A 27430-nucleotide genomic window follows, 5' to 3' on the forward strand; every position below is an offset into this window, starting at 1 on the left:
GCACACACACACACACACACACACACACACAGAAACCCCTCCAGGCACGCACAGTAAGAAGAATTTTTTTTTTTAAAGATAATCACTTTCCCAAAAAAAGTATCAAGAACTTGGCAGCCATATCATCCATCAGAGACAATACTTTGTATGGCAATAATCTCACCTAATATGGCCTAGAACCAGACCAATAAGCCTCTTATTCCTATGTACACAGCCAGACTACATTGCTTGTTCCCTTGCAGCTAGATGTGGCCATGTGCCTACACAGCTAGACTACATTACCCAGTATCCCCTGAAGAGCCATATGACTACACAGCTTAAACTACATTACCCAGTATCCCCTGAAGCTAGATGTGGCCATGTGTCTACACAGCAAAACTACATTTCCCAGCTTCCCCCGCAGCTACCAGGGTAGTAGGTTCTAGCCTAAAGAAAAAGAATTGTTCATAGGTACCGAGCTTTTGGAGAGTATTACTATAGCAAGCTATAACATAAGCCTACTAACAGACATATAGATTTTCAGGTAGATTTTGTAAATTTCTCTTCTTACCCCCAGATGAACATCATGGTGTTGGCTGCCCAAAAACAAAAACACAAATGGCACTGAATCAGAGCAGCATAGATGGAATTGAAAGCACTGGGCTCCACACACGGCATCCCAGGCACTGTGGCGCACACCTTTAACCGCAGCACTTAGGAATCAGAAGCAGGAGGAGCTCTTGGAGTTTGAGAGCCCAGCCTGCTCTACATAATGAGTTCCCGAACAGTCAGAGCTATATTGGAAGACCCTCTCTATGGAGAAAGGAAGGGATGGGGGGAAAGACAGAGGGAGGAGGAGGGAGAGGAGGGAGGGAGGGAAAGTGGGAGAGAAGGAGAGGAAGGATATGACTGGAGAAAGTCATTCCCATCGTCATACAGAACAGTACAGGTCATCAAGTCTGGGGTGAGGCAGAGCTGGTCAGGATGTCGCAGGGAAGGAAGGCAGTTGTCACCCAGAAAACAGATGCTGTGAACAGAAAGGGTACAACACGTGTTTCCACCCTGTAATCATCATAGCTTTAGTCATGGTTACCCTCAACTGCACAGAGCTATCTTCCAGCAGATGGCAGAATAATATAATAATAATGAGCAGACAATGGAACATTGGTAGGCACTAGAGAGGTCAGGGCCACCCAACAAATCATGGACAGATGTATGAAGGAACTGTAAACAGACAGGCATTACTAAGTGACAGAAGTCAGTCATGTTACAACAGCTCAACATTCCACAGGAAGCAAAACTATGGAGACCAAGACAGGCTGTAGTGGCACACGCCTTTAATCCCAGCGCTTGGGAGGCAGAGGCAGGCGGATTTCTGAGTTCAAGGCCAGCTTGGTCTACAGAGTGAGTTCCAGGACAGCCAGGGCTACATAGAGAAACCCTGTCTCAAGGAAGAAAAAAAAAAAAATCAGTCTTGACCACCTGGCTGCCAGGGATCAGGAGACTGGAATATAAGTAAGTGGGGGACAGGAATTTTAAGATTGTACAATTATTTTTGCAGGATCCGTACCGGTAGTGTTGGGCATGAATGTGAAGTGTCCCCTACAGGCTCCTGTGGTTGACAACTTGAATTGGTGGAACCTGAAGCAACTACACCAACTGTTACCTTCCCATGCCGCCCTGCACTGTGTGTCTGCATTGTATCTCCTCCAAAAGCTTCACCGAGTGGATCTGGGACACCACGGCTTTCTACAGAACAGCTTTCTAGTCAGACCAGGCCATCCTTTTAGGAAATCTTGCCGAGTACACCATTTTAATCTCCTATAGGTAGAGGTACCGCCACCCTACCAGTGGCTTCATCCATCCATGCACCAAAGCTAGGCTTGACAGGGAAAGTCCACCAACCCAAGTCTATCTGAGCTCTTCAGTGAAGACACCAAAGGCCCATGCCTCCCGAGGAGAAGCCAAGGTGACATGCGTGAGCTCAACAAGCAGAGGCCTCAAGATCTCCGTGACCTGAGGAGGTCAGAGCAGCAGGAGGCACGAGGGAAGGACTTAGCTATAGGGTGTCAAGGTAGAGAAGACGGAACATGGTGGCTGAGAAGACAAACACTTCATTGACTGACTGGCTGGCTGGCTGGCTGATTTGTTTTGTTTTGTTGATTGGTTGGTTGGTTAGTTAATGGGTTGGCTGGTTACTGGTTTGGTTGGGTTGGGTTGGGTTGGGTTATCCAAGACAATGTTTCTCTGTGTAGCTCTAGCCATCCTGGAACTGGCTCTATACACCAGGCTGGCCTCGAACTCACAGATTCTACCTCTGCCTCTCTGCCTCTACAGCACTGGAATTAAAGGTATGTGCCACCAGGCTGATTTGAGTTTATTAGGGTAAAGTCTTCAATGTCACCATGGCTGCCCTGATTTCACGTAAACCAGAATTGACTCAAATCACAGGAATCTGTCTCAGTCTTCCCAGCAATGGAATTACACCAGTGCCCTCCAGCCCTGGGTAATGCAGATATCATAACAAGCTCCCTGCAGAGCACAGGGACACTGATTAAGTCCTGCATGGCTACTTTTTCTCCAAAACATGGCCTTTCCTGCTTTTACCATTTTCTAAGAAGTCAGCTGAACCCAACCTGAGGGAAACCACACATAATGTTTTCTTGTGTTCAAGAGCCTATCTGATAGCAGCAAAGAATGCAGCTGACAGCCAGCATGGCCCCGAGGCCAGCCCAGAGGCCAGACACATGTGGCAGACTGCTCACATCAAGAAATGAAAACTGCTGTACAGCCAACTGCCCAACAGTGTCAAAAGAAACTGAAAACATTACTTAAAATAACAGTTGAGTGTGTTGATTTTATGTCACAAGTTAAAGGCACCTGAGAGGAAGGAGCCTCAATTAGGAAATTGCCTCCATAAGATGAGCTGTAGGCACGCCTGTAAGACATTTTCTTAATTAATGATTGATGGGGGAGGGCCCAGTCATTATGGGTAGTGCCACCCTAGCTGGCGGTTCAAGTTCTCTAAGATAGCAAGCTGGGGCTGGGAGGGAAATTATATAGGAATAATGTGCACAAAATCACATCAGTTACACGACTGGACAAAATAACGGATTTCTACATGCCAGACACAAGTTCAAGATGCAGTGAGGGTGGGGGTATGGCTCCGTGACCACAGTGCTTGCCTAAAGTGCACAAGGCGCTGGGTCCTTTCTCCAGCACCACGTGAACCAGGAATGATGCTGCATGCTCTAATTCCAGCACTCAGAAGGCAGAGGCAGGGGGATCCAATTATCAAAACCACCCTCAGCTACATAGTGAGCTTGAGGCCAACCTGGGCTACAAAGGTACTTGTTCAAACTTGCAAAGTACAAAGCAGTGGTCACGACCACTTTCTACGTGGACTCCTGAGATGATGACATGAATCTCCTTTCCAGAGAAAACTTCCAAAAAGTCAAAACTTCCAAGAGCCAGCATGGGACCATGCCTATAATACCAGCACTCTGGCATGGGACCGTGCCTATAGTACCAGCACTCTGGCATGGGACCGTGCCTATAGTACCAGCACTCTGGCATGGGACCGTGCCTATAATACCAGCACTCTGGAAGAAGAGGCAGGAAGATCAGGAGCTAAAGTTTATCCCCCAAATATACAGGATGCTCAACATCAAGAACAGCCTGAACTACAAGAGAAAAAATTGAACCCAAGCCCCCAAAGAGAAGTGAACATCACACTCTCAGGGCTAGAAGCCAGCCCCTCCATGGCTGTCCTGATCATGGCCTGGTTCTATCTTTCTGTCTCCTCTCATTCCTTGGCTATCACCTTACTGCAAACCTGTCACTGTGAAGATTGAAGAACTTCTTGCTCTCCACACCATCCTCTCTCTCACGTCCTCCAAATGTATCCATCTCCTAAGCTTAAGCCCCAACAAAATAGCTTCCTGATGCAAATGGCCTGTGTAATCTGGGTCATAAAATACTATTGTAGCCAACATTCAACTACAAGGCTTGCATCTGGCCTGTACCAGACTCACTGGGAGTCCCTCCCCCTGGAGGCTCCCTGGTTCTCTGGTGTACTTTGTCCCTCCCAAACCACCACTACCACCACCACACCCTGCAGCCCGCCTCAACTATTTATGCATTATTTTAACTACTTACTTGCTACGGTCTGACTATGTCTTCCAAAACTCATGTGTTGGAAATGATCTGCAGTCCAACAGTGCTTGGAAGGTGGGGCCTAAGGAGGCGTTCGTTATCAGCTTGTGAGAGAGCTGCTGCATGAACGCACTGCTCTTACCGCAGAGTAGGCATAAGGCTACCAGAGGGGATGCACGCCTCTGAGAGTGTGTGGTCCTCTCCTGCCCTACCCCCTTCCAACATGGAATAATACAGCACCAAGCTCCTAGACACAGGCTGGCACCTTCTCAGACTTCCCAGCCGCCTCACAATTACATACACTCAAAGATGCTGTCAGTACATCAGAAAATGGACCACAGTATCTTTTCACGCACAGTAACCTGTGTACGACAAATGCCAGCCATGCCTTGGACAAAGAGCTGGAGGAGGGCCGGGAGACTGTCACAGTAACACAAGATCAAGCTTTGTTTCTTAGTAACAGCCTTACTCCAGCATAATTCCAATTCCATGATATTAACCCTTTATAATGAACACAGTTTGCCACTTATGGTAGCTTAGCCCTGTAGTCACATGGAGATGAGGCAGGGGGACTGCTGCCAGTTTGAGGAGTACAGTTTATAAGGAGTACAGTTCAGCGGTTTCTGGTATCTTCAGAGCTGAGCGCAGCTGCTAACCACCACAATCTAACTCTAGGAACACTTCAGTCACCTGAGAAGAAACCAGTGCCCACTTGCGTTCTAAGACAATGTTTTAATAAAAGGATTTTTTTTTTCTGAGTTTCCAATTAGCACACTTTTAGAACTTTGAAAATTACGCACTGGCTATGCTATCTAAAAGCTGCCCAGTATGTGATGTAGATTCACATAGTTAATAATTATCCACTGTAGAGCAGATGCAACTTAAAAGGCAGAGGCAAACCTTTCCCTGGATAGAAACCTCAGCCTTAACTCTACTAATGGAACGAAGGACGGGAGCAGAGCAGCCCCAGCTTCTGGGCACTCAGGGAATTGCAGGAGGGCTGAGCAGAAACCCAGGGGTGAACGCTGTCTCAGGGCAACCTGGGAGTAGAGGTTTGTCCTCTGCAACCCCAGAGGCAAGAAGAGGCAGATCCCTGGGCTTCAGCCTACTTCACAAGCTCCCTACCCAGTGAGAGACTGTCTCAAAAGTCAAGGTGGGGCTGAAGAGGTGGCTCAGCCATTGAGAGGACTGACGGTTCTTCCAGAGGAACTGGGCTCAGTTCCTGGAACCCACACGGTGGCCTACAACCTTCTTTCTATAATTCTACCTCCAGAGGACCAGACGCACTCAGCGTGAGCTACACAAAGCAGCAGTTCTCAACCTTGCTAATGCTGAGACCCTTTAACAGTTCCTCAGGTTGTAGTGACCCCAACCATAAAACTATTTTCGTCCTACTTCATAACTGTAATTTGTCCTACTATTATGAATCATAATGTAAATATCTGTGTTTTCCGATGGTCTGGGGAGACCCCTGTGAGAGGAAGATCCAATCTCCAAAGAGGTTGAGATCAAAGATCAAAGGTTTAGAACGGCTGACAAAGGGAGTTCCAGGCCAACCAGTGCTACAAAGTGAGACTTCATCTCAAGAAGAAAAAACAATCAAGGTAGATGATGTCTGAAGAACACGCAAGGCTGTCTTGGACCTGCACACACATGAGCACACACATACCAAAAATGGATTCAAATACTAACTGCTAACAATACTGGATCGTACCTTCAAAATTCTGTTAAACTACATCTCATGGGAGCAGTATGAGCACAAAATAAATGTTTTGGGTTTTTGGGGGGTGGGGTATTTCTTTTAAAGATTTATTTATTTTTATATATGTGAGTATACTGTTGCTCTCTTCAGACACACCAGAAGAGGGCATCAGATCCCATTACAGATGGTTGTGAACCACCATGTGGTTGCTGGGAATTGAACTCAGGACCTCTGGAAGAGCAGTCAGTGCTCTTAACCACTGAGCCATCTCTCCAGTCCTCGTTTTTGTGTTTTAAGACAGTTTCTCTGTGTAGGTCTGGCTGACCTGGAACTCACTCTGTAGATCAGGCTGGCCTCAAACTCAGAGATCCACCTTCCTCTGCCTCCTGAGTGCTGGGATTAAAGGCGTGTGCCACTATGCCCAACTATAAAATAACAATTGGGGAGGGTATGGGGGACTTTTGGGATAGCATTGGAAATGTAATTGAGGAAAATACGTAATAAAAAAATATATATATCATATTGCAGTAAAGATTTAAACTCATTATTAAAAAGTTACTCTTGTAAAATAAAAAAAATAAAATAATAAAATAAAATAACAATTGTAAACATGGTGTCTTTTCCGTTGACTCCATCCTCCTGGTATATTTACAAGTGGGAAGCCTGGTGTTTTGAAAGATGCCTGACCCCAGTCGCTCAGGCAGAACTGCCTGCCTTGCTCTGCCTGGGCATGAAGTGACGCAGGCGATGAGCCAGCTCAGAACTACCACAAACAATTCCAATTTCTTATCTGTCTGAGAAAAAAAAATGAAAATAAAACCAGGCCATGCATGATATAACACAGCAAAGCTTGCCTTTGTTTTACGCCAAGTCGCAGAGACTGCCTCAGCTCTGGCTGGGCCGCAGCCCCACCGCTGGCCTCATGGCCTCTGGCTTGCTTTGGTGGTGAAAGCATGAACCCTCCCCAGAACCCAAGTCCTGATTCTCCCGAAGTCACCCTGAAAGTTAAGGAGCCTGAGCCTTACCCAGACTGAAAGCTCATGTTAATTAGAATCCTTTAATCAAAATGGAGCAAAGCTCTAATTACAACTGTCCCTGAAGTAACATCCCTCCTGACTCAACGAGTCTCACCAGAACCCGACCCCTGGGGAACATGGGCTGCACCTGGTTAGGCAAGAAAACATCTCAGTGTCCCCAGGAATATTGACTCCTTTTTGTTTTCTTTTCAGGCATAAAGTAGTATTTAGAGGGCCTGCTTATTAGCTTCTAAGCTGTTAATGACCTAAAGGAGATTAACCAGCTATGGAACAGTAATCCATCCTAAATTATGCGGCTAAGGTATCCCAGTATACAGGAAACATGTCTCAGCGGATGAATGCACACGTAAACACCCATGTGGAACCTATTTTTGGAAGAATCAATTGCATATGGTCATGAATTCTAAACAATACAATGTTAGTAAAAGACTTAGCTGTACTGAACTCTAGGAAAGTATACATTCCTGCCAGCTCTGATGCCAGCACCACTCCAAAACGGGGGCAGGGGGGGGGGGGAGTCTGTTTTTCTTGAAAAGGTCAATTCCATAGAACCCACCAGCAGCATCACTTAAGATCCCACATTAAATGAACCTTATTCTATTCCATTCTATTCTATTCTCCTGACATTTAAGGAGAGCAGCAGAGACATTTTCAGAGAGAGAGAGAGTGTGTGTGTGTGTGTGTGTGTGCGTCCATTCCCAGCACTGCAAAACATGGATGAGCCCCACACCCTCAATGTTAGCAAACCTTGGTTCACCTCCTTTAACACCCCATCCCCACAACCCTGGCTCGGTGAATATTCCCACCATCAATGCAAGCCTGTGTGGGCAAATCCCGTTTTCTACCTTGGATCGCAGTTACACACAGCATGTACCATCCCTACCAGACTAAGCAGCTTAGGTTGATTCCATGACATGTTAATGCCCACGGAGAACACCCAAAACACATTAGCACCAAGTTCCTGTCGCCAACATAGCTCCTGACCTCCTAAGTTCCTTCTCCCCTAACATTATAGCCAGATGAACTATGGTCCCCAAGGAGCACTGCAAGGTACTCCTGGTAGGCCCCTCCTATACGGTCCTAAGTTAAACCACGTCAAACCTTCTTCAATCGTGGGTCACAATCCCACGGAGGCTGAAAACTGACTGTATTAGCGACTTAGTAAAGAGTTCAGAATACACAATTGTTCTAGTTGATGCTGTAACCTGGGAGAACAGAGCTGATAAACGAGGCAAACTAAAGTCTCATGAGATAGCCAACTTTATTTAGAGCTTCAGACAAATAATCCTCTAAAGGTTAAGAAAAGTCACGTAGGTAAAGTGTCCAATCACACGAGAAGGCATGTGCTGAGCAAGCTGGACAAACCCATGTGTTTTCATAGAGGCACATAAACAAATAACAAAAGCCAGGTGTAATGAAAGATCCGCAGCAAACTCACGCCTACCTGCCACACCTGAAAGGGACACTGGACGATAATCAAAGAACAGCTCCATGGTCGTGAAGAAACTGGGGTCACAACACTCATGTCTTGTTTCTTGGAGTGTTCTCACAAGCACTCAGAACTCGGCACACACAATTCCACACCTGCACTGTGTGCTGACACACAAGGACCGAAAAGGAATTCAAAACCAAGCACGTAATGACTGTGAGGAGTCTCCTACAAGGCCCATCCACAGTCCGGCTCCTGCCTTCACTCAGCCCTTTGTGTGAACACACAATGTGTACACTTTGTAGTGCCCATTGTCACATCACAGCACGGAAATACCCAGCCTCAGCTTTGACACAGTGGTATGAACTGCAGCATCTGAACTACCCAGAATTCCACTCTAGGAAAACAGGGCTTACATTTTTTAAAACAAAATCTCTTTTTTTAACTTTTTTAAAAAAGATTTATTTATTTATTTATTTATTTATTTATTTATTATATGTAAGTCCACTGTAGCTGTCTTCAGACACTCCAGAAGAGGACATCAGATCTCCATACGGATGGTTGTGAGCCACCATATGGTTGCTGGGATTTAAACTCTTAACCACTGAGCCATCTCTCCAGCTCCAACAAAGACTTCTTAACAACTTCTTACCATCATTCCTGGGGTTTAACCAGGAAGTGAGTGGGTAAACTCTGTCTGCACTGTGTTACAGACAAGCACATCTATCTTGTTAGCATGCAGAATTGTTTTCCATTTTTTTCTTTATGGATCATTTCTTTACTATCATTAAGTGTTTGGTTTGTAATACTCATTTTATATATGCAGGGTCAGATGAAAAGATCTCGGGTACAGAGCAGTAACAAATGAAAACAGCCCAGGTCTGGGTGACAAAGCCACACTCTACTGATCACTGACCTTGGGAAAGGCAGGGCTGGGAAGCTTAAGGAAAGATGCAGGGAGCGAGCACCTGCTCTTCCGGCAGCAAGCGGCCTTCAGGGGGAAAGCCATCGCCCCACCTCGGAGAGACTCCAAGACTGTGGCACCACCACGACTGCGACACCAGCTGGGCCCTGTTAGAGGAGGCGAGCGTGTCACCAGTGACGGGCTTTGGGGCTCCAGTCTCCAGTCTTTCCCAGCGTGCTCTCTGCCTCCTGCTGCCATGCTTGTGCTCCACCTGACTCTGATCGTCTGGGACAGTCAGTCCAATTAAAGGCTTCTTAAAGTTGTCCTGGTTACTTTTCTATTGCTGTGAATAGACAGCGTGACCTGACGTCTGGACCAGGGCTGCGTCAGAAGGCCATGTCTGGGTCTGTGTGAAGCCTGGGGCCCGTGCTACCACCAAAGGCCACATGAATGTCCAAGGTCTGTGCTGCAGCCTGAAGCCATCCATGTTCATATCTATGGACAATGCTGCTTCAAAGTGAGTGGCCTATACTGCCACCTGGGGCCATAATGATGTGACGCTGGGCCCGAGCTGCCACTGAAAGGTAAAGGCCAGGTGGGATGTCCGTGGGTCCATGCCGCCCAAAGCCACCACATTGTTGTCTGTGATCCCAGTTGCATCACAGGACCTTGTCTGGGTCCATGGCCCAACTGCAACCAGGAGTCCTGTTCCTGGCCTGTGCTGATGCCAGAGACCAAGTGGAAGCCCAAGACCCACGCTTCCGCAGAGCACAGAGAGTAAATAAGCTACTTATTGGCAGTGACATCGGTGACTGCAGATGCACAATGGAGAAAGAAGGGCATGGAAGACTTGACAACCCCGACCTCCATCCCACCAACCCCCTCAAAACACAGAAACAGCCTAAATAGGACACCATTGAAGAGAACTCTTTTTTTTTTTAAGATTTATTTATTTTATGTATATGAGTACACTGTAGCTGTCTTCAGACACACCAGAAGAGGGCATCAGAACCCATTACAGATGGTTGTGAGCCACCATGTGGTTGCTGGGAGTTGAACTCAGGACCTCTGGAAGAGCAGTCAATGCCCTTAACCGCTGAGCCATCTCTCCAGCCCCCAAAGAAAGAGAACTCTTAAAAGCTGTGACAGTCTGCTGAAGTGTCACTTTCCACAACAGATGGCTTCTGGCAGGGATGGGGGAGGGGAAGGACTCTGCTCTAATGGCAGGCCACTGAGAGTTTGACCATGGTCTGGGGAGTATATAGATAACACAACATGGCCTTTGTGTTTGCTGGGGAGGTGACAAGCGTCCAGTGTGGGGACATCAGGGAAGGACAAGGAAATAAATATATGTGATAGGGGTGTGTGGTGTGAAATCCCCAAAGGACCAATACAAATATTATGTTGGAATTTGTTTAAAGGCACCATGACCAAGGAAGATGAAGAAAGAATTTACTGAGGCCTTGCATATAGTTTTAGATAATTAAAAATCTACAGCCATCAATGGCAGGGAGCAAGGCCGCAGGTAGGTAGGCAGGCCACACCTTGAGACAACATCTATGAGACTGAGAATGGTATGGGCTTTTGAAACTTTAAAGCCCACCCCCGGTGTGTGCCACACCTCCTCCAACAATCCCACACCTCCTAACCCTTCCCAAACAGCTCCGCCACTGGGCATCCAGTATTCAAACACAAGAGCTTATAGGGCCACTCTCATCCAGACCACCATACTTTGCCATGGTGTTTTATAACAGCCATATAAAAATAACCAGTACAATCATTTAACCCTACTCAGGACATTAAGGAGGAAGAAGAAACCACAGAAAAAGAAATTACTAAGGGTTAGACAGTTCCACTTTCAACACGAAGTATGTTTGTTAAATGTTAAGATTGTAATACACACACCACTGTAGTGCCACAGAAGTAGTCAAATGGAAGCAAACTGCTTTTCAGAAAGATGTTGTTTATGCGAGACGCAGTAGCGTGTAGCTGTGGTCCCAGCTATTTGGTAAGCTAGCACAAATCCTGGCTGGATTTGTCAGCTTGACACAAGCCTAGTTATATCTAGAGGAAAGGAAACTTGCTGCTGCTGCTGCTGCTGTTATTTTTAAGATAAGAGTTTTTCTGTGTAGCCCTGGCTGTCCTGAAACTCACTCTGTAGACCAGAGATACAACTACATTTGCTGGGATTAAAAGTGTGCACTAACCACCACCCTGCTGGAAGAGGAAGTCCTAATGCTTCCATCAGAGTAGCCTGTAGGCAAGTCTGTAAGGTCACCTTCTTGACTAATGATTGATGTGGGTCACCCACTGTGTATGGTACCACCCTGGGCTGGCAGAGCTAAATTCTCTAAGAAAGCAGGCTGAGCAAGTCAGGAGCAGGCCAGTAAGCAGCACTGGCCCGGCCTCTGCGGGAGCTCCTGCCCTGATTTACCTCAGTGATGGAGCGTGTGACCTGAGAGCTGTAAGCTGAAACAGCCCCTTTCCTCCCCAAGCTGCTTTGGTTAGTGTGAACTCAGAGCAACAGACACACAACTAACACAGATGGCTAGAGCCCAGAAGTTTGTCGTAAGTCTGGACAACACAGCAAGGCCCTTTCTCCAGGATCTTAATTTAAAAACTCACTTACGGTACATCCTTATAATATTCATGAAATACAGAGATTTTATATCATCATGAAAGTCACATCCATTTATTGGCTGATCTTTCAAGTGAGACACATCACACATGACAAATGTTCCAAACAGATCTAGAAATGGGTGAAGGGATGGTCAGACTCAGGAAGAATGTTCATGCTTCTTCAAATGAAAGCTATCGCCAGGTAAGGTTTTCTTGATGTTCTATATCGATCTGTAGAGCATAACACTTCATTCTTTCACAATTATATCAGAAACAATGCTTAACATCTGTCTTCATTGTATCAATATCCAAGGCTGTCATTGTACAGTTAGAGCTGAAATCGAAGCTCTAAGACAAAGCAATACGTGAACTGGGAACCGGGAACGTTACACGTGGAGGCCCTACGGAAACCCATCAAGCCTCACCAGAACAGGAAGTCACCTCCAGCTGAAGCCGAATGACCTTTCCTGATCACTCCTGTCACTGCAGGCCTGTCTTCCGACCGCAGTCACCTCTCCATGGCAACCAGCAAGCTCAGCAGAGGCCTCCTCACATGAAATATTTATTAGGTCTCAGACCAGGAAGTATCTGGGGAAGGCCAGGCACCACACGCAAATCTCAGATCCTTCCTTCAAAACCACGGTTTTTGTAAGATTCCCTGAAACCACATAAGAAAGGTGATGTCCACAAAGAGGATGTCTCCGATCTGTGAGATGGCATGTGCTGAGACTATAGACCTTTTGCATGGCTTTTATGTCCACTTGTTTCAAGGTATTCTGTGTCCATTTGGACCAAACTTAAGAATTATCAAAGTGTCTGGCACACTTCAACTTCCTCCACTCCTGATCCCAGGAAATTAGACCACCAAAAACCTCATAAAGTAAGTTATCTCTATTTTTAAGAACAGTTGTGTTATCTATATGAGTGTCTTGCCTACATTTCTGTCTGTGTAGCACAAGTGTACCAGGTGCCTGTGGCGGTCAGAAGAGAGCATAACCCCCACCCTTCACTCCCAGACATGGAGTTACGAATGGATGTTAGCCCCCATGTGGGTGCTTCACCAACTGTGCCTCAACAGCGAAAGGAAAACCAGACTTGCCAGAAGCCGGAAGATAAAACTACCATCCTTGTGGCCAAACAGGGTGACCTTCTGCTAAGATCAGAAAGGCAAGTAAGTGATTCTTTAAATGCCACATTTGTCACCACAGATGGTGACATGTGTGCACAGGAAGATCATCTGTATGCTACAGGGCTGCTGAGGAAGCTGCAGACTGACACCTTCCCACTGATGCTCAGGGGCAGAGCCAGCCTCTTAGACCGGCAGCAGCATCCCTTCCTGAGGAGCTCTGCAGTTCCCAGGCCCAGGGCATGAGGCAAAGAGAAAGCCCTCACTGACAGACACCACAGCACGTGTGTATGGGGAGCCGGCAGCTCTGCACTCAACGTCTGCATGAGGCAAAAGGAAAAACAATTTCCCCCCCTCAAATCAAACTGAAACCTTTTCTTGTGGAATATTTGCCCTGATTGGTTTGTTTGCTTGGTTTTGTTGGGAGGAGAACCTCTTATTTTTAAAATAATAGAAGCTTTGAGGGGCTGGTTTTAATAATTTAGGCAAAAGGAGGCTGAAAACTATGCATGAACATACATCCCATCTCCTCCCTCTCCCTGTCCACGCCCCTCTCCCTCCTCCTCTCTCTGCCTCTCTTCCTCCCCCCACCCCTCCCTCTCTCCCATCCTCTTCACCTCCCTCCCTCACCTCCTCCCTTCTCTTTCCTTCCTAATTTTACCATCCCATGGTTTCTGAAAATTTGGAACTGGTTAGTGGTAAAACTAAAAACACAGTGGGCCCTCTATAGCCCGCCCATGACTACAGGCCTCCCTACTTCTTGTGGCAGTGCTGCCAAGAAATGGGGGTTGGGGGAGAGAACTCCCTCAGCAGGACACCATAGTCAACGCTGATCTTGATCATGCACATCAGAGTTTGGCATGAAGTAGGAAAACTCTAGCTCTGATTCTACATTTGAAAAAGAAAGAACTCCATCTGAATATGCTGAAGATGCTGGTGTGTGCCTGATAGCCACCTCTTAGAGATAGAAAGAAAAGATGCCGCTAGCTCACAGTGTCCCTCTCTCAATCCAACGGAAACTGATATGTTGGTGCATCCCTACAATCCCCGCATTTAGGAGACTGAGGCAGGAGGATCACTAATTGGAGGCCAACCTGAACTACAGAACGACAGACACTCAGCCCTCTATGTATATGACCCACTGCTGCTGAACACAGTTCTTATCAGTCTGCAGTTATTAGTAAGGAAGGAAATCATAGTTTTTAAATATGTAAACACACACACACACACACACACACACACGTCAGTAATCCGAAGGCTACTACAGACTGTGTGAAAGGTCCAATTGGCGCATTCAGATTCTGCTGCACTGAATTAGCCACGCACTGGAAGGTGAATAAGACAAACTGCCTATGGTTGGGCATTACCATGTGAGTACTAGGAAGTCAGCGTCTAAACTAAAGTTTCACATGATCATCAATTTCACTTCTGTATATTATCCTTGACAAGCACACTTCATGCAGGAAACTAAACAAAGCACTTGCTTATAATAATTCACACACACACACAAAAAAAAAAAAAAACCACTGGAAAGAACCAAAATAAGTGCGGCCTGACATGAAGTCATGGCACATGAATACTCTGGAATGTCATGCACCAGCTGAGGAGGAGGAGGAGGAAGTGACCAGCAGGTGCTTATACAGAGCTCTGCATGACCCAGAGGAAATGGAAAATATACTTGTGTATATATAGCTCAGTAACATTTGTTTTTCTAAAACAGCACACAAGGGGACTGGAATGGCTCAGTGGTTAGGCTCACTGGCTGTGCTTCCAAAAGATCTGGGTTCGATTCTCAGCACCCACATGGCAGCTCACAACTGTCTGTGACTCCGCCCAGATCCAGGGAATCTGACCCCCTCATCTGGTCTCCAAGGGCACTCCAGGCAAGTGATGTACAGACAGGCATGCTGACAAGATAGCCATACTAATAAACAAACAAAATAAAAGGACACACAGGAGCTGGGGATGTGACTCAGTGTAGAATACTTGCCGAAGATACATGAAGCCATGGGTTCTCGACCTCCAGGTACACAGACACACGGCACCTACAAGCTCATCCCAGAAGTCAATAGTAGAGGCTGTATGAATACTGAAAGTTCAAGGACAGAGCAAAATACATAGCAAGTTCCAGGCCAGCCAAGTCTACACAAAGACTGACTCTCAAACAGCACGAAAACAACTAAAACAGCAACACCCCTCCCCCGTAAAAAAATTCTATTCCATATAATGTGACCAAAAGTGGTCCCTGAGCAGTGACACATGCAATCTTGCTTAAAATATCTATTACCAGGCCTGACCTTTGACCTACAGAGTCAGACTCTGGATAGTGCTACCATCTGCCCCTCAGATAATTCTAGGCTTGGGGAGGCCTTGGGGAGGCAGAGATCACAGTAGGACAACTGTCATCTGAGGTTCCCGGGCTTCACCTTTATTTACGCTCACCCCGCTTCTCATAAGCACTCTATGCATGGGTCCTCTAAGTTAGATGATGTTGCAGATGCCAGCAAGGGACAGGTAAATGGTTAGCTGCTCCTGTAACACATGGAAAGCTCTGGATGGGAGATTAACATTCCCTAGTGGCTACTGAGTCAGGAAGGATTCCCCTCCTAATTGACAACAGTTCAACTGGTCCTCCTGATGTCTTCTGAAGAGCAAGCACATGACAAATGGCTAACTGTAACAGGAAGAAGGGCTAGCAACCATGGCGAGGGGAGGCTGAACAGTACAGGCCTTGTTTAAGAACAGCTACTTAGAATGTCTTTTGTTGTTCTGTTTGTGTTGAAGCTTTGAATTACAGGCAGCAGCAAGCAGCTGGCTCCCAGTCCCGGCTGCCAGTCCCAGCTGCCGTCCTTGCACTTTCTGGAGCTGTGTTGTGGGGCCGCAGGGCAAAGGTCACAAGAGCAGGAGACTTGAGGGAGAAGTAATGAGCCTTACAGAGGACTGGCTGAGGTACCCGAAAATCCTGATCAAGCAGGTTCAGCACAGCAGAGCCTAAGACCACACACACACACACACACATCACACACATATCACACACACAGCATACACACACACACATCACACACACACGCCACACACATCCCCCACACACCACACACACACACACACACACACACCACACACACCACACACACCACACACACACACACAACACACACAGTTTCCTCCATTCACTTCACAGCCACAAGTGGGAGAGGGGAAAAAAAGAAATCAAACCTTTACTGACAACATTTCTGAATGTAAAAATAAATTCTACAAGATTTACAGAAACCTAAAATATGAGGGTCATAACACTTAATATTTGGTCAAGAAGTGGCCAAAGAATTATTAATTTCCTGTGAAGTATACTGGCACATGCCTGTAATCACAGCACTTTGGAGTCTGAGCAACACAGCAAAACCCTTTGTCTCAAAAAATAAAAACAAAACAAATTAAGAATAATCCACTTCTAAAATACTTTCTTGTGTATAAGTGTATATACAGTATGTGAGATTTGCATAAGTATATGTAGGCACACTGTATACGTGTGTGTGTGTGTGTGTGTGTGTGTGTGTGTGTGTGTGTGTGTGTGTGTAGGGACTGAAGTTGACCTGGAGTGTCTTTCTTATCCTCTCTCTACTTTATTTACTAAGGCAAGACCTCTCAGTGAATCTGAACCTCACCAATTACAGCTGCTGTAGCCAAACTGCTCACCTCGCCACAGGGATCTCCCTCTCTGCCTCCCTCCGCTGGGATCACAGACGGCTGTCAAGTCCACCTGGCTCTCTGAGGACCCGAACTTCAGTGTTCACCATTGCACAGCAAACACTTTATTCACTGAGCCATCAGCTCTCGTGTGTGTGTGTGTGTGTGTGTGTGTGTGTGTGTGTGTCTGAGTCAGTGTCCTCAAAACTCACTGTGTAGCTAATGACAGCTGTGCACTTGGGCCCCTCCCATTGCCTGCGCCACCATGCCAGGTTTATATGGTTCTAGGGATCGAACTTGGGTTCTCATGAATGTTAGCATCTGAGCTACATCCTCAGCCCTGAAGTGTTTTAAAAGTAAGAACCAAATTGATCTATACCTCAGGGGTGCGTGGCACTACCACTGACACCACAGGCAAGGACTTTAAAAGCTGGTTTCTAGAACAACCTGGATACCCTGCCTCACTCTCTGATAAAGAACAAGCAAAGCTTCTCTCGAAAAAGAACTCTGCAGATTCCACTGGGAGAAAAGCTAAAACCATCTTCATGTCTGGCTTTGGCCATATCAGCAGTTGGGGTTCAACCTTTCTTCTCGTGGGCACGGGAGGCCATCGCCGCCCACTTGTACTCTGACACAGGCAAAGGAGCCCTGCTTGAAGCCACAGTCAAGCTGTAGAGGAACAGCTGCGAGGCACTCAACTTTCCAAGCCTCGATTCTTCACTCTACAGAAATATATGTAATTCTCTTACAGCAGACACAGAGCTCAACTCTCAACAACAGCAGTAAAGGATTATTCTTTGTCGCTACAGACTAGATCTAAAACTTAAGAAAAACAGTGCAAGTGATTATTTTTAAGGCATGACAAAAAAAAATTCCGGGAAGTCTTTGTTTTTAGACCCAGCTCCTGCATGAGGTCAGATCAAACAGAAATGGAGTCTCTGGCCCTAAGTGCCATGCAGTCAAACTGAAAAATAAAGGGGGCTGGATGTCCAAGCAGTGCCCATTGGAATGCCTATTCCATTTTGGTTTTGGGAAATCAAAGTCAATTAGAGTTATGTTTGCTGTTATTTTGTCTTCTGAAAGGTGCACACACCAAATGATCTTTATGTAATTTATCCATCCTTACTGAGTTAACGGCAAGTAAAAAACATGGCATCTAGCATGATGTCAGACACCGGACATGATGCAAGATGCTGGAAATGATGCCAGACGCCGGAAGTGACGCCAGACGCTGGAAGTGACATCCTTGTATCAGTACTTTGAGGTGATGCCAAGTCTCCAGGCAAGCAGCTTTCTGTATAAACAAGAACCCTGTGTCTCAGTTACTCCAAAGCAGAATGCTGCAACTCTGGGGTTTCTGGGGCACCTTCTGAAATATATCTGATTAGCATTAATAGTTTGAAGAGGAAAAAACAAAATCTTCCCTGCCAACCTGACACACACAAATCTGGACGTATCTGGGAAGCAGGATTGTGAGTTGAGTTGTGGCTATCACACTTGCCTATAGTCAAGTCTGTGGGTCATTTTCTTAATGACCGATATGGGAGATCTCCTAGGTAGGCAGGCTTGGATGCATAAAGCATGCTGAGTGAGATGATAAACAACACTCCTCCCCAGTCTCTGCTTCAGTTCCTGCTTCCAGGTTCTTGCCTCGACTTTCCTCTGTGATAAACGTGGAAATGTAAGATAAAATAAACTGTCAGGTGTGGAGGACCACATCTTTAATCCCAGCATTTAGGAGGCAGACACAGAATCTCTGGCTGGGAGTTCAAGAACCAGCCTGGTCTATAGAATTCCAGGACAGTCAGGAATATGTAGCGACCCTGAAGAGAGAGAGGGGGTAAAGAGGAGGGAAAGAAAAGAAAAGAAAAGAAAAGAAAAGAAAAGAAAAGGAAAGGAAAGGAAAGGAAAGGAAAGGAAAGGAAAGAAAAGAAAAGAAAAGAAAAGAAAAGAAAAGAAAAGAAAAGAAAAGAAAAGAGAAAAGAGAAAAGAGAAAAGAGAAAAGAAAAAAAGGGGAAGGGGAAGGGGAAGGGGAAGGGGAAGGGGAAAGGAAAACCTTTTGTTAGAGAAGCAGGGAAGAGAACAGCCTACAGGAGTTAGATGCACCTAACAGAACTGACAAGGTCACATGAGCAGAAATAAGCCACAGAAGCACCAACGCAGGAATACAAAGCTGTCATGAAAATAGCCTTCCTCCTCAACATCATCCTTCAAAAGAATGTCCATCATACCGGAGACCTCAGCGGATGTCTTACGAGACAAAAGGCAAGCACAAGCAGGATCCAGGTTCCCTTTGAAGGCACGAAATCTGATCCTTGAAGGACGGCCAAAGAAAGCACTCAGTGTTTCAGGGAAAGGCCTGTGATTAAGAACTTGAACATTGACCTGACGGGGTGTGTGCAGGAGAGGGAGAGAAATGTAGTGAGTGGAGAAAATGACTTTTATTAGCATGGTCTGAAGCTTCTGCTAGCACCTCTACCCATTGCTGTACACGTATAGCCAACCCAAGAGAGGGAGAAAAGCGCTTAAGCTGAGGTTTCGGTAAGATACTTACTGCTGTGAGCTGAAGCAGGAAGGTCCCCCACCAGCTCCGTTTTAAATGCCTGCTCCCAGTCTGTGACTCTATTTTAAAGGGCTGTAGAAACCTAAGAAGGTGACCTTGCTGGCAGAAGTAGGCCATCTGGTTCCTGCCTCACTTCCTCCTCCTGATAAAGGAGCCTGCCTGCCCTTGTCCCACGGCTCTGAAACTGTGAGCCTAAGTAAATAAACAAACTTTCTTCATGTAAGTTGACTCTGCCAAGCATTTGGCCACAGTGGCAGAAAAGTAAATTGATATGCTTAATTAATTGATAAAATATGAAATTTTTAATTTTATTAACTTATATATAAACATAATAGACTATATTGTAAATTACATATAAATATGTAATTTTTATATATTGCATATAATAAAATACAATGTTATACATAAAATATATTGTATTAATTAACTGTAAAATTAATATTCTTGATTTATTTAAATAACTTTGCATAAATAATGGTTTTGAAATATGACTTCTTATTAAATGCATTATTGCTATGCTTTCCTACTATACAACAGATACAGATTACTCATGGTGAAAACGGAAAAGAGGTGAAGAGTAACTTCCTAGACACAGGCAGATCAGGAGTTCAAGTCCAGCCAGAGCTATATAATGAATCTGAGGCCAGATTTGACTCTATAAGACATCATCACCACCGCCACCACCACCACCGTAACCACCACTAGCACACAGAAAAATACTAAGTACATGAAATGCAACTGCTTTGATTTTCTAATGCCCGTACAAGGTCAGCCATCCTAACATGGAAGGTGACAACTGCTCAAGGGTAGAACCAGCAGCAAGTTTGCTGTCTCCCTAGAGAAAATCCTTCCTCAGCAGCTGGAGAGACGCACAGAGCCTCCTCTGCCCTTGCCCATCCTTTTTGCCCTTTCCCCACTCCTAGGCCTCAGAACTTCTCTCTCCAAAATGGCACCAGCAAGATTTGCTCCGCTGGTAACGTTAATAGAGAACTCAGAATGCCAAGGCCACATCCCTGAAGATTCGGTTTCTGGACTGGGAGATGACTGGGTCGGGAAAGGGCGTGCCCTGGCAGTTCGAGGATCTGAGTTAAATCCCCCACTCTGATGTAAAAAGCTGGGTGGGCATGCTAGTGCATAGATGCAACCCCATCTGTGGGAGGTGGAACCAGGCAGTGCAGTGCAGAGGCAACAAGAGCTCAGGCTGGCCTCTGCCTCCACGTGTGCACATACACACCTTGAACACATGACCACACATTGTTGTTTTTGAAGTAAACCAGTTCCATTTTGGCAACCCCGTTTAGACAAAGGGTTCCTACATCAATAGCAGGTGATAAATTACTGCAGTCTTGGGCTGGTGAGATGGCTCAGTGGGTAAGAGCACCCAAGACTGCCCTTCCGAAGGTCTAGAGTTCAAATCCCAGCAACCACATGGTGGCTCACAACCACCCGAAATGAGGTCTGACGCCCTCTTCTTGTGTGTCTGAAGACAGCTACAGTGTACTTACCTATAATAAATAAATAAATCTTAAAAAAAAAAATTACTGCAGTCTTAGTTCTGATGTTGGAGAGCTCCTTACACCCTGTAAACTTTAAACTCGGCCACCAGTAAACCGGAAAAGATCACGGGACAGAAACTAGGACTTTGAAAGCATTTATAAAAGTTAGCATCATCAGCAAATAAAAATGCTTTCTGTTCTACACAGTACTGACTGAAAAGAATTAAAAACTTCAAATTCTCCAGACACCCCAGAGTCCAAGCTGTCCCCTCTGTGCACTGGCTGAGCCTCCTCCCACCACTGCACGTGCACAGCACTGCGTTCCTGGGAAGCCTCCCGGGGCATCCACCTATTCAGAACTGAAGAGCAGGTACAGACAGTAGTGGGAAGGGGGAATGGCTACATCTAAACACAGAAAGCAAACAGATACTGTTACTGCGGAAAGTATAGAGGGTCTGAGTGGGCCAACATCTGGGAAAGGGGAACAAAAGGATGAGAGCCTGGTGTCTCCAAGACTGGAGGGAATAACAGGGCGGATTGCAAGGCAGGGAGCATCCGTGCTGGACATGACAATCCCACAGGGGCCCACAGCCTAGGAGGGACAGGTTACAGTAATTGACTAACGGCTTCCGCAATCCCTTTAGGAAAGATAAATCTAAACTTCCTTATATAACGTCTAACAGTGGTTTTTCCTTAATCATGACACCTTTAAGTCAGGAAGAGAAAGGAGCCACAATGGTTCCTTGTTTCTCTACTGGCCCTGAGTGTGATATTTTTAAATTCCCAATCGTTTCAAAAGTTTCTTCTATATTTAGAAGCGTCATATGTATATATATGCAACAAAATTAGCCTTGAAATAACCAGGACATTAATAATAAATGAACAAAGTTAACAAAGCAGGTTTCTGGGAATGTTTTATTACTCCTACTGAAAAAAAAAAAAAAAAAAAAAAGATGTTGGGCATAGTGGCGCAAGCCTTTAATCCCAGCACTCAGGAGGCAGAGGCAAGCGGATTTCTGACTTCAAGGCCAGCCTAGTCTACAAGTGAGTTCTAGGACAGCCAGGGCTATACAGAGAAACCCTGTCTCGAAAAAAAAAAACAAAAAACAAAAACAAAAACAAACAAAAAAAAAACCTCCACATAAAGCATATTATTAAATAAATGCATAAGTCACTCTTGCAAGTGAAGAAGATCGGAAAGAGAAAAAGGAAAAAGGAAATTGGGAGAAATGACAGGGAGCAAGAAGCCTCAAAAGGCATGTGCTTAGAGCACACGGGGACATGTTGTCCAGCAAGTTAAAAAAGTGGATGCTAGCTGACTATTTCAGCGTCTCAAATCCACTGTCTACAGAAAGTCTGCAAGGAGACTGTAACACAGAACCAAAGGAAAGCTGCTCAATCCAGAGAAATGTCCGGCTGTCTTTGCTCCGAATGGAGATGTTCAATCTTACTGAACCCCTGAAGCAGCAGGCAGAACCATCCATTTCCCATTGGGGCATGGAGGCTTCACAGCGAGCTATGACCAACTCTGGGTCAGGATGCTGAATAAAGGTGGTTTCTGAAAAGGATCTGAGCAAGTGATCAAGCAAGCAAACAAGCAAGCGAGCGAGTTTACAAGAGTATCTGATAAGTTTGCACTTGGCACAACCCATCCCATGCTGTGAACACAAGTTCTCTCAGCCTCAGCAACCACTGGCCAAATCTGCAAGATCACAGCATCTCCAACTTTGCTCAGATGTCACCACCAGGTTAAACTGCTTCTCTGACGATAGGAATACCCAGGGGATGGATCATACTTCCTCAGGACCAATATTTAATAAATGTCTCTGCTCTGCAATGCACATGAAAATTAATTACCGCCTATATACTTGGGCTACTGAAGGTCAGACTCTAACACCACCATGAAAAGATCCTTTGCATGAGAAGCATCCTGACTAAGATAGAGGCAGCTGCTGGACTGCAAGTCTAGCATCCTGACTAAGATAGAGGCAGCTGCTGGACTGCACGTCTAGTTATTCCCTTCACCTCTGGTTTCTACTCACTTGCAAAAGCCACACTTTTCATCCTCCCACGTTGACAGTTAAAACATCACTAAACACAGGACAAGCACTATCATGTAATCCACAATTTCTGTTCGAACACAGCTGGACTCTTCCCAAAGGAGCATCCTTGTTTGGCTACCTCTCTTCCTCCATCCCCACAGACTCGGCCTGTACCTACCCGTCCTCCCCATTCTCCGAAGCCTCACAGGGAATATCCTGGCAATCTTGTCAGAGAGGCTAGTTTCAACCTGTTCACCTCCCCGACTGCCATCTCCACTCCTGTCGGAGCCTACCTATCTCATAACTGACACTGGGAAGGTTCGCAGGCCAGGCTTGCTTCTTGCTTTTGCTTTAGTTTCTCTGTGGTCATCATACTGCCCATTGTCAGGTATCCTGAACTTTGACAATTGACCCACCTTTCTCTGAACACATCTGCATGGATGTCACACGTGAAGATGTGGTCATCTTAAGATAGAAGTCCTCACTCACTGACCTGCTTCCCAGCTGTGCTCAGTGACACAGTTCTAGCTACAGGCACGATGTAAAATCATGTGACTTACAAAGCAAGGCTATGAAAAGCCACATAGCTCCAGTCAGCCCATCTCTCCCAGGACTCCTCCTAAGGAGCTCTGGGGAAGCTTGTAAGACACACATGAGAGACATGGCCAACAGAAACAGGCATCCAAGGAACCCAGCAGTTGGAGTCTTCTAGCACCACCCCTCCCCAACTGGAGAGCCGGGGCTCTGGGAGACCCAACCTGAGGCATCCGTCCTCCAGCCCAGCTGAGAGCCGGGGCTCTGGGGGACCCATCCTGAGGCATCCGTCCTCCAGCCCAGCTGAGAGCAGGGGCTCTGGGGGACCCATCCTGAGGCATCGGTTCTCCAGGCCAGCTGAGAGCAGCAGGTGGGCAAGGGTGAGCTGGTTACACAGTGTTGGAATGGGAACAGACCTCAGCAGCTCAGCTCTCGTACCCTCTGTCTCCCTCCTGGTGTCTAGAGCTTTCTGTGTTTTCCGACTAGCACAGTTCTTTCTTTCTACATCCAATATGAAACCCTTACCCTTCTTTTTTTCCCACCTGAGTCTCTAGACACCTGACTTACTCTCCCTGACGCCTCCCAGGAACCCAGCACACTCAATGTCCACAGCATTCTCAACTCGGGTCTAGAACTAAGTGACTCACCCTTTCTGGCTTTCATACTTCCTGTGCATCAGCCAAGCAACATTTCTTAATCCCGATTCCTGGCCCTCACCCACAAGACACTGCATTTATACTCCCAAGGTCACCTTAAACCCCAGGCCCAGGCCATTTCTGAGGCTTGCCAAGTCCCCTGCTGGCGCTCCAAGTCCTCCTTATAAACTCCTCTTTCCTCCCTTCTCTCTCCATCACTTCTTCCCACCGTACTTGGTCTCTGTCAGCTCAAGCCCTTCAAGGACCACAGAACGGCTTCAATGACATCACTTCTTAGGCTCTTGGATAAAGCCCAAAATGGATCGATGTGGCAGCAGACTGGGAATCAAGCGCAAGCAGTGATTTCCGGTTCACAGATTGGTGTTGCTCTATCTTCCTGTGGGAAACAGAGATCAATCCTCAGAACCTATGTTTTTGGGTGTTTTGGATGTTTAAAAAAAAAAAAGCCAGCCAAGGTGTTGTGTAATGCCACCTGGGAATCATTGGAGCTCACTGGCAGACAGCCTAGCCAATATGAAGAAATTCACGCCAGTCAGAGACCCTGTCTCTAAAAGCAAGGTAGACTTAGCACCTGAAAAACAACATTGGAACTTGACTTCTAGCCTCCATGTGCATGTGCATACACACCTACATACATACATACACACACGCACAGAGGGGGTACGGGGGAGAGAGAAAGGTGCATCAACTCTACCCATGAGTTTAGCCTCCATGACTAAATTACCTCCCAAAGTCCTCATCTCCAGACACCACCCCACCCTGGAGCACGCAAACCTCCAAAGCATTCCAGCCAAGTTCAAATGGCACGGTCTACTTTGAGGTCTCAGTATAGATGCAGCCCAGAGTGGCTGGCTTCCTCCCTGGCAAGGTGATATAGCTTACACATTATCTGCACCCCATGTCTCTCAAGCCATATATCCGAGAGCCTGTAGGTAGTCACACTATAGAAATGTCTCTAAATCCATGCCGTTGGATAGTCATTGGGATCCGCTGAGTTCAAGCACTCCAGTCACCCAACGCTCAGCTTCTGTATCCGTAACACCGTACTACCTGGGGCATCATCACTGTCAGTCAGATGGTGAGCCAGGAAAAGTCACATGAAAACTGGAACCCAGGTACGACTTCATACCCAACATTCTTGACCTTAACATTTCCAATTAGCTCTGATTCCAAGGACAGAGAGACACAGGCTCTCACTTCTTAACTACCTTTCATGCTCCACAGTAACTATGCGACTGCCCTCCAAGGGAAAAGGGACACTGGATAAATTCTAGATGATGTTCAGTTGGACATGACATGTATGCCTCAGCCTGACATCACAGATCAGAAGCCCAGATCTGTCTGTGCCAAGCACTGTGCTCTAGAGAAATTACCCTGTAAAGCGGGGTCACACCAGCACCTGCTCCCAGGACTTGTCAAGAGTCTTAAAAAGAAAAAAAAGCTGGGTGTGGTGGCGCACGCCTTTAATCCCAGCACTTGGGAGGCAGAGGCAGGTGAATTTCTGAGTTCGAGGCCAGCCTGGTCTACAAAGTGAGTTCCAGGACAGCCAGGGCTACACAGAGAAACCCTGTCTCAAAAAACCAAAAAAAAAAANGAGGCCAGCCTGGTCTACAAAGTGAGTTCCAGGACAGCCAGGGCTACACAGAGAAACCCTGTCTCAAAAAACCAAAAAAAAAAAAAAAAAAAAAAGGATGAGCCTGGACGCACTTATACTGAAGGCTGGCACACAGCAGACACTTCGGAAATGCTATCAGACTAAAGGACTCCAGACATGCATGCAACTGGGAAGCAGGGCTCACACCTTGTTCCTCTGAATTCCAATTTTGTTTAAATTAGCTGTGGGGAAAACGTTTCTAAAAAGCACAGCATCCTGCTCAGCAATCATATACTAAATTGTCTTGGACCCAGTGCTATTTTCTTAGAAACAATAGGTTTAATTAGGGTAATGTTTTTTGTACAGCTCTCCGCATTCAGCACAGTAGATCTTGGGAAGCTGTGACCACAGCAACTATGCCCCCATAAACAACTGAAAATGGTGGTAGGGCTGAGAGACACAGAGAAAGCAGCATGCAGAACACCTCGGGATGCCTGGCGCTCCTGTAGGCAGTCCCACTGGGGGTCCCATGCAAGCTGCTGCTAGGTGTGGGTTCAATATCCACGGTTTTAGGAGTTCAGGGACAACCATGATCTGAAAATAGTAAATGGAAAATTCCAGCTAGGCATGGTCACCAGAGGCTATGTCCTTCACAGCAACATTCAAAGGAACTACTCTAACATGTATTGAGGGGTCTGGAGCTGTGGCGCAGTGGGTAGAACACTGTGCAGCACACAGGAGGCTCTGGATCTGAGCTCTAGCACTGCATAAATGAAGGTCAGTGTCACACACCTGTAATCCTAGCAGATTAAAAGACAGGCCAGAGGAACAGGTGCTCCAGATGTTTCTGGGCAACATTCAGATCCAGGACAGCCTGGGATGTAATAAACAAACAAGGCCATCCATGCACTCTAAGCTCCGGAGACATTAGTAACACTGACAGGGCCTGGTTTGTTAAATGACAAGGCACTATGTCTAACAACCTTTGCCCAATACAAGCTTAAGCATCACTATCCATTTTATGTAGACATGGCATTTTTACAAACACACTGCAGAATGAAAGAACCAGTCTCTCTTCTATTTACAAAACACATTTTTCGGTGATTTATATAAAGCTAGAAGCATATTTGAACATATATTCCTGTCTCGCTGCCGAGCCAGTTTCTCTCCCTAATCCTTAGCTTTTTCTGTCTACTCCCGTCTGACTCCATCCATGCTGAAGTCTCTCCAACCAGTACTCTGTGATGTGCTTCCAGTCTGCCTCCTAGAAACACCCACACCAAGCATGGAGCCGCATCCCAGAGACCCTGGCAGGCTGGCCAAACCACATTCAATCCTGTCCCTGGCCTGCGGACAGACAGAGCCACACCCTCCGTGTCCGACCACACTGACTCCAACAGCCTGAGGATGCAGCAGGGATCACATAACCCATTGAGTTTCCAGTCCAAAACTTCATACAGGCAATTTTTAAAACTTAATTTCCATTTTTCTCAACCATGAATGTTCGTGAGTTAAGGTATATAAATAAATAGCGGAAAGCACTGTTTTTAGTACTGACTACCAAAGCCTATAAATTCAGAAGACACAAAATCCAAGAAATAAGTATCAAAAGCAACTCAGAGACAGCTCAGTGTCTCCAAAGTGTCACCTAAAGGTATTTGCTCTTTTTTTTTATTAGATATTTTCTTTATTTACATTTCAAATGCTATCCCGAAAGTTCCCTATACCCTCCCCACAGCCCTGCTCCACTACCCTCCCACTCCCACTTCTTGGCCCTGGTGTTCCCCTGTACTGAGGCATATAAAGTTTGCAAGACCAAGGGCCTCTCTTCCCAATAATGGCCGACTAGGCCATTTTCTGCTACATATGCAGCTAGAGACACGACCTGGGGGGGGGGCGGCACACAGTAT

General features: G+C 46.2%; 1 protein-coding gene across 3 annotated transcripts in view; it reads right to left on the reverse strand.

Moving 5' to 3' along the window:
* The window catches only part of Tpd52 (tumor protein D52), an 83674-nt gene that overhangs the window by 47160 nt on the left and 9084 nt on the right, over positions 1-27430 (reverse strand). The window contains exon 2 of one of the 3 annotated variants that reach the window (XM_029475460.1): positions 24140-24302. The exons of the other annotated variants lie outside the window; for them this stretch is intronic. The gene's annotated coding sequence lies outside the window, so the exon portion shown is untranslated. The remainder of the gene's footprint in view (positions 1-24139; positions 24303-27430) is intronic. 3 annotated transcript variants of the gene reach the window in all.

This window comes from Mus caroli, chromosome 3 (genome assembly GCF_900094665.2).
Source record: "Mus caroli chromosome 3, CAROLI_EIJ_v1.1, whole genome shotgun sequence".
In the NCBI taxonomy this organism is placed as follows: domain Eukaryota; kingdom Metazoa; phylum Chordata; class Mammalia; order Rodentia; family Muridae; genus Mus; species Mus caroli.